Here is a 16,304-nt window from a genome sequence, read left to right on the forward strand (position 1 = left end):
GTATATGTATGATGGTGTGAGGTTGGACATGTAAATGAGCTAGGTTAGGTGATTGAATTGTTGTACTTTGAGCTTAAAAAGTTCTGTACTATATGGTGCATATTTAGTGTGATTATAAGCTACCAAAATGACCAACAATATGTTGTGAAATGTGTTTAGGTTTGGTACAAACTAGAATTAACATGAATGTGTAGTTTGGTAAGTGTTAAAAGTGTCCTTGATGAGTAATGAATAAAAGGCAATAGGGCAGTTTATATTATGGGCCTAGAACCTTAAGTGTGTGGCTCCAATTGGTATGAGACCAATTGGAGGTGAAACTAGGCACAAAATGTGCCAACTTTCATGAAGGAAGCTTACCAAAATTCTGCTTGTAAGGTAACTTGAAAATTGACCAAATCCGGATTAGTGCAATTAAGGCCTGAAAATTGACCATTTAGGCAGCAGTTAGTGTTTTGGCCGTAACTCACTCAAAATAGGTCCAATTGACCTGAAATTTTGACCATGAATAGTTAAGACATATATCTACAAGTCTTATGAAGACACAAAGCCCAGAAATGACCATAAGCAAGTCAAACAGCTTGCACAAGTTTGGGTCCAAAAACTGGCAGAACCAAAATTGACCTAAATTGACTTAAAGTGACCAATTTTGGTACATTCTGATCAGCAATAGTAAAATGACCATAACTTGGTCTAGTGAACTCAGAATGACCTGAAATTTTGGCCCGCTTGCAATAAGACATAGATCTACAAGTTTGTAGTTTTGACCGAAACCTGAAAACCGAGGAAACTAGGTCGTCCGGCTAGGTCAAACTAGTATCCCAGAATCCAACAAATTGCAAGAAAACGCAATATACATGGAAATGAATTTGGTAACATGTACCAACCCTAAAAGACTACAAATGTGACATATTGGTAACATTAAAACCTAATTCACCTAGAATGCATCGAGGGTCAACATCTTAGGTTGACTAAGGAAAAAAAATAATAGAACTCAATGAATTAATTATTAAGCATTATCGTTAGAGACAGTTTAAATGAGTACTGAAACACTTCAAATTGTGTTTCTCAGTTAGCAAGGACTCAGGAAAAGGGAAGGAAACACTGAGTCAGAGCCAAGAGACAGTTATTAGAGGTTTGTGCACAATATTTATTTCTTTTGAATTTTTCAATTGAAATAAATTATGATTAATTGTATGTTATTGTTTTAAATTGTGTTTGTGCACAATAGTTATTTCTTTTGAATTTTTCAATTGAAATAAATTATGATTAATTGTATGTTATTATTTTAAATTGTGTTTGCGCACAATAATTTTGATTTCTTATTTTCTACTTAAAAATTTATTTGAACATTATAGTTTTAAATTGTGTCCGTGCACAATACTTTTATATTCACTGCTTTTACTAGCAAATTTATTTGGAGAAATGAGTTATGAATAATTTTTTATTGTTTTGGCTTTGAAAATCTTATTTGGAAATTATTGTGTTGCCTACTTTGCAAATGGAAATTTTGAGATAAAATATGATTTGTGATTTGTATGAAATATTTAAATATTGTGATTTAGAATTGTTTTGATTCACACTTGGCATGACACTGTTACTATGTTCCTCCTCCATTTATGGGGTGAGTGTGATTATATTCCTCCCTCTTTGACTTATCAGTCTAGGGTGAGTGTGATTATTTTCCTCCCTCTCTGGTTTACCAATTGAGGTTATAGATCGGATGAGTACTCATTAGCTAGCTAGCCACCTCCCTCATTGATTTCGATTAGTGGGGTTGTAGATTTCTTTGTCGTGGTGTACAACACGGCATTGATCGGAAATTTTGTGTCATACCTTAAGTTGTGTATGAATTGTCAACACTGTATTTATTAGATTATTTGACTCAAAATTTTTCTATAATGAGCTTTGAAAATTTGTAAAATGTAATTGTGCAGCATTTAAATTGTGTTATTGATGGGCAAAACTGTGTTATTCAGTTATTTGATCAAATTGGGTTATTCATTGGCAAAACTGTATTATTCAGTTATTTGATCAAATTGTGTTATTGATTGGCAAAACTGTATTATTCAGTTATTTGATCAAATGGTATTATTGATTGGCAAAACTGTATTATTCAGTTATTTGATCAAATTTGTGTTATATGAACTTTGTAAATTGTGAAATGGAATTGTGAACTATTTGATTTGTGAATTGTCAATAAAAGATTTATGTATCGCATTTCAAATTGTTATTGTACACCACTGAGTAAATTTTACTTAGCGATAGCTTTTCATTGCTGTCGCAGGTAGACTGACTGACAGGGCAGCAGACTAGGCTGCTAGTACTACACTGAGAGATCATCGGGTATATTGAGTATACCATAGTTTGCATTTTATATTGTAATGTATGTTCACTGTATGTATATAATGTTCTTGGTTTTGAGCAGTTGTAAATTTAAAATTGTACCTTGAAGTTGTAAAATAAATTGTGAGTTATTTTGGCTTGTAAAATTTATACTATATTTCTTTTATCTCAGCTTTGAAAATACTGAAAAATTACTGTGGATTTGAATTGAGAATCATATTGAGTTGATCAAATATTGGAGTTGAGATTCAGAAATATATTTGAAGTGCTTTTTACAGGTCTTTGAAGAACTGTTTTATTCAAAATACAGATGGCACTCCGCCAAAATTTTTACAGAAATTACTAATAATTCAAATGTGTTAGCTGTTTCACTTAAGTTCAAAAAAGTTTTTAACACCCGTAAATAGTGCTCACCACTGTAAAAAGAAGTAAGAAAAGTTTTAAAATCCCTTGTAGTGTATTTAATGGGTTACTAGTAGACGAAGTTGGTAATTCATTAGGTATACTACGGGATCATGTTATGCCTTACAAAGGGGTAGGGTGTGACAGTATCATTTCCTGGTTTATGCAAATCAAGCTTTAAAAGTTTTAGCCCATTTTAATTTTTAGGCTCAATCTCTTTCAAACTATAAATCCTACCAAAAATCTGAGACCACCAGCATGCTCCACTCGTCGAGGGCTTCGCAAAGACACCAATTTGAAATTTTTTCGATATCAAAATTTCGGTAGGTCCCTCAAATTTTGCAGTGTTTTTCTGAGCTTGAAATGAGCTTATTTAATTTTCTAACCATTTTATTCTAACCCCTGGAGTTATGGGTTTCGCGTAGGTACCCTCATTTTGTGGAAATTCAATAGTTGTTCAGATCTGCAAATTTTGAGCCGGACAGATAGGCTACTGGAAAAACTTCAGAATCGAATCAAGGTTATAAGCTACCCCACTATTTTCAGACACCCCGGATGCTTCCCATGTGTCAAAATTGGCGTAGATAGGCTACCGAAAAAACTTCAGAATCGGCTCAAGGTTATAAGCTACCCCACTATTTTCAGACACCCCGGATGCTTCCCATGTGTCAAAATTGGCGTAGGTAAACTTGAAACCTAAGTTTTCTTAATTATTGAGTACTTGAATTAGATTAAAAATCCATAAATTATTCGTGATAGGTTAGAAAATTATAATCCCTTTTGTATTAGCTTTGTAATATTGCTAAGGACCCATGAGGCAAAATTTTGGAATTTTTAAAACTCATTTAGGTAGTTTTTGCTAAAAAGTCAGCTTCAATGACTAAAATGTAATTTTCCTAGATTGTGAGTTTTGACTGATTTGGAGGGCTCAGGAGGAGCCATATGATATTGATGAGATATGGGTTGAGTTTAGAAGTGTTATTTGAACCATTTTGTAGGTTGGGTAGGTCCTTAGTATAGAGAAAACTCTATCGGATTTTCAGTATGAATTAGGTTGTCTGTTGTCTCTTTAGAGTCTTATTTTGAATTAGCACTAATAAATCTATAATATAACTATTTAGGTGATCGAGGTCAGCTATTTTCCTTCAGCTAGCAGCCACAATAGCCCCCGATGTACAGTGAATAGATATTTATTTTATTTATAATTTCAATATTATTATATTTTTGGTATGCTCATGCATCACTTATACTTATATTTATGTAGTTAAATATTAGGCATGCCCTATTTTGCATTTATACTTGATGATATTTACTTGGTTGCTGTGTTTGATAATCTGGAGCTGTGTATGTGTGGGTGTGTATGTGGTGTGTATGGATATGGGTAGGACAGGCAAATCGGCTTGAGCTAGCCTTACTTGGGGCCCAGTCCTTTTTGAGGAAGTCAGGGTGAGTACGGCTTTGAGTTGATCTCACTGACCCCCACATATGGATTATTAAGCGAAAGTTCGGCTCGAGTTGATCTCACTAGCAGGCCTTGGATTAAGAGAGCTGGGTAGGGAGATCAGCTCCCCATATATGTATGTGTGAGTATGGATTTAACACTAGTACGTGAGTACTCCAATTTATCTTTGATGTGACTTATTATGATTTGTATGACTTATATGAAGATGATGCATTTCATTTCTAAGGGTGCATTAGAATTAGATAGTTATAGATATTGTATGTAAAATAAATATTTACTCTTTGAGTCGAACGCTCACTTCTGTTCACCCTATTTTTCCAGGATACAAGAGGAGTTCTTTTTCAGAATAACCTGCTTTCTTCCTCGCAGGTTTATTATCAGTTAGTTATTTGTAATATAATTTTTTTTTTTAATTTGTAATCTAGAACTCTGCAAATGTTAGCTGTATTGTGGATCTTGTTAGAGATAGTGTCAATTTGAGTTATGGGTTTTTACTGGACGATAATTTTTATGGTATATAAATAATTTATAAATGGTGGTAATAGGGTTGAGCTGGGCTCCCCTCGCTTTAGCAGCTGATAATCATCAGGTTAGGTTGACCCGAAATAAAATGAAATATTATTATTTTATTTTATTTTATTTACATGTTGGGCCTCAGTTTTAGGCATCAGGCTTTAGGGGCTTTATGCCGGTCTAGGTCCTAGTGCCGGTCCTGCCAGTGGGATCGAGTCGTGACACTAATTTTTCAATTAAGTTAGATCAATAAAAAATAAGTTTCAAATGTGTTTTTAAAATCCAATTAAATAAAAAAATTATTTAAAATTTAAAAATAATAAATTAGTAACAAATGTTGAAGCTAATTTTTCCAATCAACATCATTAAAAATATTTTTGTCCATAACAATTTTTCTCATTGTTAAAATTAATTGATAAATTGTTTTAGCCTAACAATTTGAAATACACATTATTTTATATCCATATATCTTAATTTAATGGGCTAACATTAAAAATATTAATACTTTTTTTCCATTTAATTAGTTCAATGTTAACTAAGTAATTGCTCACAATTTTTTTAATAATATTGTATAATTAAAATATTAAATTGAAAACTTAACATATTAAAAAATAAGTCCATTGTTGAATTTTTACCATTACTTTAAATTACAAATAATTTTATTAACTAACTAAATTACCATTTGGGTAATGACTTTATTGACCAACATATAACTAACTAAATTAGTGGGCATTTAATAAAGTTAATAATTAAAAGTTAACTATATTTAATAAATAAAACATTTCTATATTGCTCTAGCAACTAAAATACCCACTAATTTTTACCACCCATCTAAATTAGGCTAATTAATTGAGTATTGGTTCAATATTTTAATAATTTAAAATATGAACTATTCAATATTTTTAAGTAATAAAATTTAATTTTTGATTATGTAAAATCCGCGAGCATATATCCATTAATTTTGAGATAAAAAAATTAAATTGAATATTATCAACATATATATATCCATTAATTTTGAGATAAAAAAAATTAAATTGAATATTATCAACATATAATTAAGAATGTGGGCCAATATTTTTAATTTAAAATTATTAACACCTAGTAATTGTAATAATTAACTAATTTTAATTTAAAATTTGTTGGCTTATTACTAATTGAAAATAATGAGGGTGTCTAAAAGGTGATATATGGTCCAATTTAGCAAATCAACATTCAGCCCATCATTAAAAAGAATATAAAATTTAATATTAAAGACTAATTAAATTGATTTTCAAAATCATGCGTAGTTGGCCTTTTAAAACTTTAATTTTTCAACATTAAATTGATATTGATTCAAAATATTAAAAATTTTAAATTTAATTAATCTTTTATAATAAAAAATTAGTTTCAATTCTTAACAGTCTCACCTAGGTACATAAAAAATATTTAAAATAAGGAAAAAATTTAGGTCCAAATGATTTTGTTTAATTGGGTCTAGTTCTTATATTCATTATTGGTCAATGTTGTACGGGTCAATGATGGATATAACAACTAAATCTAATTATTTTATGCATTTACTCACAATTGATTAAACTTTTTATTAGTCCATATAGTCTTGACTATTTTTCACAATTATAGCATTTAGAATATAAGCTAATAAAGAATTTTCATGATACCATATTATAGTAATTTAAACGTTTTTTATTTTAATATTATATTAGTTTATTGGCCCACATTCTACTTATAAAAAAATATAAAATAAATAGATCTAATTGTTATATCCATCATCAGCCACATATATTTAAATGTTATAATTATGATTAATTGATTAATTTTATTGACTAAAATAGACCTACATTTGAATTAACCTTAAATAAATGTTTGCATTCTAAGGTCAACAAAAAATTAACTTAACTTTAATGAGTTAAGTTGACCTAGGTGTTTACTAAATTTAATTTAAAAAAAAAAAAAGACTAGTTATAATTAAAACCAATATGGTCTAATATATTGAAACTTATTTTTAAATTAAAAAAATAAAATATTGATTATAATATTTTTATTATATTGTCACCGATTAAACTAATGAGACCAAATTTGTGGGTAAAAATTATATATGGTCATATCCATGTTTAATTTTGTCACGACCCAACCTATGGGCCGAACCGGCACTAGGACCTGGGCTAGCTTAAAGTCTCCGAGGCCCGTAGTAAGCCTAACTATTCCTCAAATCCATAACCAGGCCCACAATTTAGGCCCAATATGCATATAAAATAATTTAAATCAAACTGTTATATTTTCATTTCGGGCCAACTTAGCTCAGAAATTTTCAGAAACTAAAATCAGGGGAGCCCAGCTCAACCCTATTACCTCATTTACAAACGGTTTAAATACCATACAAATCTTCATTTATAAATCTCAAAAATTTAAATTTAACACAATTTCTATCAAGGTCCACACTATTACTAACACATGCGGAGTTCTAGATTTTAAATTTAAAAAAGATAGTAAAACAATTAAATAATCGATGCTAAACCTGCGAGGAATGAAACAGGTTGCTCTGTAAAATAACTCCTCCTGTGGCCTGGAAAAATATTGAACACGAGTGAGCGTTCGACTCAGAGAGTAAAATATCAATTTTAACCATAATCTCTATAACTATCTAAAACTAATGCATTCTGTAGAGTGAAATGCAACAACAGCAATAAATTCACATCATAGCAACAAAAAGGTAATTTGAAGTACTCACACACCCAGTAATATCAATCATAATATATGGGAGCTGATCCCCTATACAGCTCTCTTAAATCCAACCTGGTGCCAGCGAAGAACTCAAGCCGGACTTTCGCTTAATAAACCAAATCGGGGTCCCAGCGAAGAACTCAAGCCGTGACTACCCCCGAAGGATCGGGTCCCAGCGAAGATCTCAAGCCGTGTCTACCCGTCCTATCCATAGTCCACACCACATCACATGCACGCTAACGCACGCACACTGCTCCAAATTACCACAACAATATCCATGGCACTTTAACAGTTGTAAATGCAACATAAAACGTGCCTAGAGTTTAACTACATAGATACATACATATAAGTGATGCATGGGCATGCTTAAACATATAATAATATCGAAATTACAATTAAAATTAATATTTTACTCACAGTACACCGATGACTATTGTGGCTGCTGGATGCAGAAAAATAGCTGACCTCGATCACCTAATAATTAAATTATAAATTTATTAGTACTAAGTTAAGATAAAACTCTAAAGAGGCAATAGACAGCCTAATTCACGCCGGAAATCCGGCAGAGTTTCCCCTATACTTGGGACCTACCCAACCTGCAAAAAGGCTCAAATAACACTTCTAAATTCTCAATTTCGACAACCACAACTCATCAATATCACATGGCCCCTCCTGGGCCCTCCAAATCAGACAATACTCAAAATCTTAAAAATTATGTTTTAGTCCCTATAATTGACATTTTTCAAAAATCCACTCAAACAAGCTCTAAAAATTCTAAAATTTTGTCTCGCGTTCCTTAATAATATTATAAGGCTATTGCAAAATGAATTATAATTTTCTAATCACCCATGAATATTTTATTCAAGAATTTTACTCGATTCCATAAGTTTTCAACATCTAACATATTCTTAGTTCAACCTAATTAAATATTCACATATTTAAACCTCCATCCTCAAGCTTCAACCAATTATATAAAATTTAATTATCTTAATTTCAAATAATCTTATATACCCATATGCTAAAAATCTAACTAAATTCCATCTATATTTTTTTTCAAAAATATTCTACAATCACTCAAAAATTCAACAAACACCATAGAATATCTCCAAATAATTTTACTTTCATCATATATTTTTCTTAGAATTTTTCTCCAATTTTTTCTGTTTAAGAAACACTATATTTATGCTCCACAGACAGAGAAATAATAAAAATTGTCTTACCCGAAGTTTATCTGTGTCTCAAAAATTCCAAAAAATTATGAGGAAGCCTCTGAAAGTTGAATCATCTCCATAGCCCACCGGAGCAATCGCCGGAACCACCGTGCACGGTGGCCGGCCGCCGGCTACATTTGCCGGATCTGATCATACCACCATGTTCCTCTCCTCTTCCTCAGTCCATAGGTGGTCTCGGATCGTCGATCCAACGGTCGGATCGTCGTAGATCTGACGAAAAAGCTTGAAAAACCCGAAACTTCTCTCCTCCATATCTCACTCATCCGACCTCCATTTGCTGCAAAATTGGTATCAAAAGAAAGCTCTCGAAACAAGCTTTCCAACGCCACCTGAATCGCCTCGATCGGACGTCGGATGAAGCCGGAATCGCACCGGAAAGCCGCTGCCCACTGTGCGCGCGTTTTCTCTCTCTTCTCCCTCTCTTGCCGCCGTTTCTGGTGGTCTGGCCGTCTCCGGAGAGTCGCCGGCCAGGTGGGGGCTGCTCGGGAGGTCGCCGGCCGGTCACCGGAAAAAGAAAGAAGAAGAAGAGAGGGAAGGAGAGGAGAGAAAAGAGAGAATGGGGGGGGGGGTCCGCCTCCCGTTTTTCACCATTTTTTTTTTTTTTTAATTTTTGGCAGTGACAGTGGAAACCCACTGTCACACACCAAACTCAAATCACCATTTTTTTTTTTTTCCTTCAGGGTTGTTACAAATTTGACTAATAAAAAAAAATCAATTAAGCTGTTTTGAATATGGATATAACAATTTTAATATTCACAACATCAACTTTAAATGTGAGTACATTAAAAAATTAATGGTTATATATGGGATATGACAATCAACTAAATTTAATTGTTTTCAAATTATTAGAAAAATAAGCTAGGTCAAATTTGGTAACATTAATATGGGCTACTCATATAAAATATATTAATATCACAATTTAATAAAGTAAAAAAATTAATGAATGATATACTTATTTTAAAAGTAATTAATTTTATTAAATCAATAAAAAAATAATCTTTTAAAAAAATTAAAATATGAACTCTTTAATTTTTTTTATTTAATTAGCCTAACAAAATTGAGTTACTTCGTAATGTTGCATACTTTTATTAGGTGTTTGGAAACTGTAATTAATTGATTTGGCAATTATAAAACTAATAATGACTCAAATTAATTACTTTTAAAATAAGTATATGGTTTTGTTAATGATGTGCTAATATAGGGCTAATAAAAAATATCAATTAGCGAGTATTATAATATTTATCAAAAGCTGTGATAATATTAGTTTTAAATTACTAAAATATTAGCCCACTAATATATTAGGATTTTATTATAAATAAGCTTAAAATTTATGCATTCAATTAATGACGAATGAATTTCATAATATAACATCATTAAAATAAAAAAAATGTAAGTTGTAATTTAAAAGCCATTGAATATTCTAATAATGAGGGGCTAATACTAAGTTAGTTTCCAATAAAAAAATTATTAGAGTATGTTTATTAGTAAATTTGTATACTAATAAACCTAGGTTTAAAAATCTTTACTCATTAAACTAATCACCCATATATTATAATATTTAAATTATTTAATTTAGAATATGACCTAAATTCTTTTTAAAATTGTGATTTTTATAAAACTTTTAAAAATGGGCCATATTTTTATTAAATTGATCGCCTATATTTTTAAATTAAAATATATTCTAGTAAAATTGGTATGTTGCATTCTAATTAATTTTTAATTATAGGTCTAAATATGAATTTATTAGCCAATAAAATAAGAGCAATTTTAAAATGAATTTAGGCCATATTATAAATTAATAATTTAAATACACCATTATTTGGACTAAAAAGTATAAAAATTATTCTAATAATTAATTTTTAAAATTTTTTAAATTATTAGAATATTAACTCATTAAATTTTTTAAATTGAACTTTAAATTTATTTTTAATTTTTAAAATCAACCTTTAAATTCTAACACAGATCATATTTGAATTCTAATAAAAATGTTTAAAGAATTATTTAAATATGTATACTTTAAGATTTTGAAAATTATTATTTCCTATATAATTTAGTCCAATTAAAAATAAACTAGACCAATAACATTAGCCCAATTAATTTAATATTAATTTAATTGATTAGCTCTTAGTAATTTAACTAATTAATTACTAATCTCAAATACCCCATTATGGGCCATCAAGGCTTTAAAATTTGAATTTATAAGCTGAAATGTTGCTTTGTTGGGTCAATGTTGGATAATTAACTAATGTTAATTTATGATCTAGGTTTAGTCAATTTAACACTCCGGTATATTAAATTTAAAAAGATTTAATGTGAGCCAATATTCTAACATTTAGAATAAATTGTTAAAATTGATTAAATAAAAATTTCATAATTTTTTATTGGCTCATAAATTTAGAATATTGGCCTCATATATCTAAATGTTAGAATATTATTTTTAGTATATTTAATTGAGTAACCAATTAATATGAATAAAAAATTTAATAATTAAATTTTAAAAAATAATATGCGTAATTTAACTAATATTAGCCCATATGGGCTAAAGATTGTTTTATTCCATTTATTAAATTATTGAAAATATGGATACTATTTTATATTGGCCCCATATTCACAATTTTAATTTTGTTAAACTACATATTTTATTGACCCATTAAATTTTTTATTTGCTCCACATTTAAAAAATAAGCTTTAATTTATCAATTTATATTGATTTACGTACTTACTCATAATTTAATTAAAATAAGCTAAAATTATATAATTATATTAATTTATGGGCCAATAAAAAAATAAGATTCAAATTATTTTAAAAAATTTTAACCCAATTATTAAAAAAATTTTACCTTTGTATTTCTTTGTTAGATTGATAAATTTAACAGTCATTAGAATATTTTACCTACATTAGAATATTTTAAAGCTAGGTCAACATTAAATGTTGCTAAAAATATATGGCTCATTAATTTTTTTTTTTTTGTCTTATTGGGCCAATACAAATATCAATTAATGATTAATATTTTTATGTAAAATTTATAATATTAATTTATATTTTTAAAATTAAAATATGAACTCATTAATTTTTATTTAATTGGACTAAAAAAATTAAATTATTAGAATATTGGCTTATTAAATTTTTTATTTTGTTAAATGTGAGAGATAATTAAGAATATATCTATATTTAATATTTTAATTAAAATTAGTAATGACATATATTAGCCAATATATATTAATTTATTTAAATTAATAAATTTGAATAATATTCTAATAATAAAATTTTCCTTATAATTCCTTATTAATGGACTCCATTTTAAAGTACTCAAGATTTTATTCAATTTGGCCCAATTATTCAATAACTCAAAATATGAGTAAAATATAGATATTCATATAGTCGGGCCAATAAAATATACCTATATTTAAATTTTATGACAATTATTAATTTTTTGGTTAACAGGTCTAGCTATGGGCCAATTTAATTGTTAAGTAAATTATAGCTATTGGCCCATAGCTATTCTATTTTAGCCCATATTATTAATTTTGTAACTATAAAATTTTTGAATTGCAATATGTTTTATGTACCTAAGTTAGTGTAGCTATTTTACTTTATTGAACTAAAATAATCTAAATATTCCACACTAATATCAATTTGAATATTTTAAATGGAGAATTTAAGATATGGCCGTCAATATTGTGATGATTAAAACACATTAATACCTACCTTTTAAAAACATAATATCTACAATTTACTCATTTAAAGTACTCCTTATCTTTAAATAATATATTAATTTTCTTTAAGTAATAAAAAAATAAAATTATAAGTAAGATATATAAAACAACATAATTGTCTGTTAACATGGGCTAATATTTTATGTATAGATTTGTTAATAAGTTTATTATTATTAAAATATGTACTCATTAATTTTTTTATTTAATTAGGCTAATAAAAATTAATAAAAAATTGACAATGTACCTATATTTTTTATAAGTTTTCACTTATTGTTCATATTGAACTATTCTTAGCGCACTAATAATGTTAAAAATTAATAGTACTAGTTGCATGTTATTAATGTTAGTTATTAAATATATCTAATAGGTTAAATATATATGTCCTCACTTTTTAATTTAGTTTTAATTTTAAAAAAAAATCTTAAATGACCAATTGCCTAATATTTGATATATTAATATACATGTTAAGATCACTAATGGCTTAATTGAGCCATTAATAAAAAAAACATTAATTAATTATATTAATAGAATATCAACACTGGGGCTAATCTCCATGAAAAATAAAATAAATGTTTTAGGTTCTTTATATAATAAAGTTTTTTTTATTAGCTCAATTAAATAAAAAATTAATAAATTTATATTTTAATTTTAAAAAGATTATTTTTATTAACCTAACAAAATTTAGCCAATTACATATAATATTATTACTTAATTTTTAATTAGCACAATTTGTTTTATCTGTCATTGGCTTATGTTTTAAAAATTTTTCTTTTATTGGCCAATATGAACTCATTAACTAAAATAATATTTTTATTTAATAGGGCAATTGTGGGTGGATTCATATAAGAACAACTTGATATGGAACTTATTTTTAATATTAAAAGTTTTAGAGATGAACCAATCCGAACTCAAGTGATATAACATAATATTAATGGGCTTTTTTATATTTAAATATAAATACACAAAATACCTAGGTTAAGTTGTTAAAAATTTTGTGTAGTAAATAAAATATATAATCGATAATTAAAATGACATTTATTTGAAATTTTTAATTTTGAGCCATAAACTTTGTGTTTTATAATTTAAATTTACCATTATTAACTGCTTAATGGGTCCATATTTTTATTGATCATATTCTATTTAAACTTAATGATCATTATAAGCCTTTTAAAATTTTGACAACATTTTTTATTAGCCGATATCAATATATTGACCCATTAATTTTTTTTACTTTATTGGACAAATAAAAAAACCTACTAAAATATAAAAAATCTATTAGGTGAAACTATTACTAGATAAAACAAAACTAATGGCCCATATTTTAATTTAGAATATGTAACATTAATTTTAAAAATCAATTAATTAAGCTGAATTTAAAAATATCATAATTAATAAAAAAAATTACTATGTTCAATATTAGTTAAATAAATTGGTTGTGAATATTTTTTAAATTTATTTTTAAATAATAAAAAATAAAAATTGATCACAGATTGATATATTTTCATAATGTTTTATTAGATAGTTTAAATTTATTTAAATTAAGATTTTTTTATATATCTAAAATTTATTAGCCCAATTAAACAAAATATTATGAGTCCATATTTTTATATTTAAAAATTAATTTTTATTGACCTAATAAGTTTGAAAAAAAATTAATGAATCCATATTCTAATTTTAAAGATTAGTTTTAGTTGACTTAATAAAATTAAAAAAAAAATCACTAATACTTTCATAAATTGTACTAATAATTTGAAGCACATGTGAAATTTAACAAATTCTTAATTGAACTCAGGAGTTAAAATATGTCCACTTATTAGAGCCTAAAAGAATATGCTGAGCAATAAAGGAAAAGAGGTGGCTTTGATTACATCTTCTTGTTTTGTTGGAAAGTCCAAAAAGAAGAAGGGCAATAAGAAAAAGATACCTCAAATTCTAGACCTTCCAAGAAGATAGCCAAACAGAAGGGCAAGACCGAAACTAACAAAGGCAAGGGATAGTGTTTCCACTGCCAAAAGGATGGGCACTGGAAAAGGAACTTCCCATAGTATCTTGCTTCTCTGAAGGACAAGAAGGATAGACCTTCAGAAGATATGTCTGTGTCTTGTTATTTAGATTCTGATGATACTCATAGTTCATCTATAGCTTGGGGTTTAGATACTGGTGCTAGTTCTCACATTACTTTTGATATGCAGGAACTAGTAAGTAGTAGCAGCTTGCAATCACGAGATATTAGACTCCGGGTTGGCAATGGCTCAATTGTTGAAGCTTTAGCCATAGGATCTAAATCTTTTTACATGTCTAGACATGTTTTGTGTTTGAATAATATTTTATATGTACCTGATGCTTTTAATAACATCATTTCTATATCTAGTTTGACTAAAAATGGCTATAAATTTCAGTTTACAAATGATGTTTGCAATATTTATTTTAGAAATAAATATGTTGCTCGGGTTATATGCACGATGGTCTTTATTATTTGGATAATAATGATAAACACAAATTGAATGCAAGCAATCTAAAAGAATGCAATGCCATGATGAAAATCAACTCAAGTTCAAAATATATTTGGCACTTAAGATTAGGTCATGTTGCAGAAGATAGGATTGCAAAACTAGAGAAAATGGAGATTTTATCCTCATTGGGTTCTGAACCTACTCTAACTTGTGAATCCTGCCTTCAAGGCACCCTTTGTTGGACAAGGACTAAGAGCTCAAAATATTTTGGAGCTAATACATAGTGATTTATGTGGTCCATTTAAGGAAATGGCTAAAAGCAGTTTTCATTACTTTATTACCTTTACTGATGATAAATCAAGGTTTGGGTATTTGTATTTGATGAAATACAAACATGAATCCTTTGAAAATTTCAAAGAATTTAAATGTGAAGTAGAAAATCAAACAGGAAAAAGTATTAAAACTTTTCGATTAGATTGTGGAGGTGAATACTTAAGTACTGAATTTGATGAATACTTGAAAAAGCATGGCATTGTCTCCCAACTGACTCCTCCAGGAACGCCACAACTGAATGGTGTATCTGAAAGGAGAAATCGTACCCTATTAGATATGGTATGCAATATGATGAGCTATACTGATATGTCAATCTCCTTTTGGGAATTTGCATTAGAATCACCTTTGCATATTTTGAATAGGGCTCCATCAAAATCAGTCTCTTCAACACCTTATGAGATATGGCATGGAAGAAAACCGAGCCTTAAGCATATTAAGATTTGGGGTTGTCCAGCTTATATTAAAAAGCTAAACACTGATAAATTGGAAACCAGATTAGAGAAAGGATGATTTGTTGGATATCCAAAAGAAAGTTTTGGATATTATTTTTATTTGCCTACATCACAAAAGGTTGTGGTAAGCAGAGATGCCATATTTCTTAAACAACAGTTTATTCAAGAAGGTGGCAAAGGAAGGCAAATGGAGTTAGAATTGGAGAATTCTGACCAACCAACAGATCAAATGGAAATAGATCCATCTAGTCAACCTACACCTATTGATGAAACATCTACAGTAATTCCTCACAGATCGACCAGGATATCTCACCCACCAGTGAGATATGATTTTCTTCATGAAGATGAATAAGAGTTGTTTACTCATGAAAAAATAGATCATGGAGATTATCCTCTTACCTATGAGGAAGCTATATCAAATATAGAATCTTCAAAATGGATTGAAGCTATGAAATCCGAAATTGATTCCATGCATAAGAACCAAGTTTGGGACCTTATTGACCCACCTGAAGGTATTGTATCTATAGGGAATAAATGGGTTTTCAAGAAAAAAATTGGTTCTGATAAAAAGGTAGAGCTAGTTGCGAAAGGGTTTCGCTAAAGGCAAGAAATCGACTATGAGGAGATTTTCTCGCCTGTTACCATGCTTAAATCAATTAGGATTCTATTAGCAATAGCT

At 28.6% G+C, this 16,304-nt stretch overlaps 1 long non-coding RNA gene across 1 annotated transcript; it reads right to left on the reverse strand.

Annotated features, from left to right (window-relative positions):
• Positions 1-6,973: 6,973 nt before the first annotated feature.
• On the reverse strand, positions 6,974-9,204 carry LOC131175408 (uncharacterized). The gene is made up of 3 exons (XR_009145600.1): positions 8,659-9,204; positions 7,856-7,912; positions 6,974-7,280 (listed from the first exon to the last, which is right to left on the reverse strand). It is a non-coding gene; the product is annotated as an uncharacterized LOC131175408 (long non-coding RNA).
• Positions 9,205-16,304: the final 7,100 nt, after the last annotated feature.

The sequence above is a fragment of the Hevea brasiliensis genome, chromosome 17 (assembly GCF_030052815.1).
Source record: "Hevea brasiliensis isolate MT/VB/25A 57/8 chromosome 17, ASM3005281v1, whole genome shotgun sequence".
Lineage (NCBI taxonomy): Eukaryota > Viridiplantae > Streptophyta > Magnoliopsida > Malpighiales > Euphorbiaceae > Hevea > Hevea brasiliensis.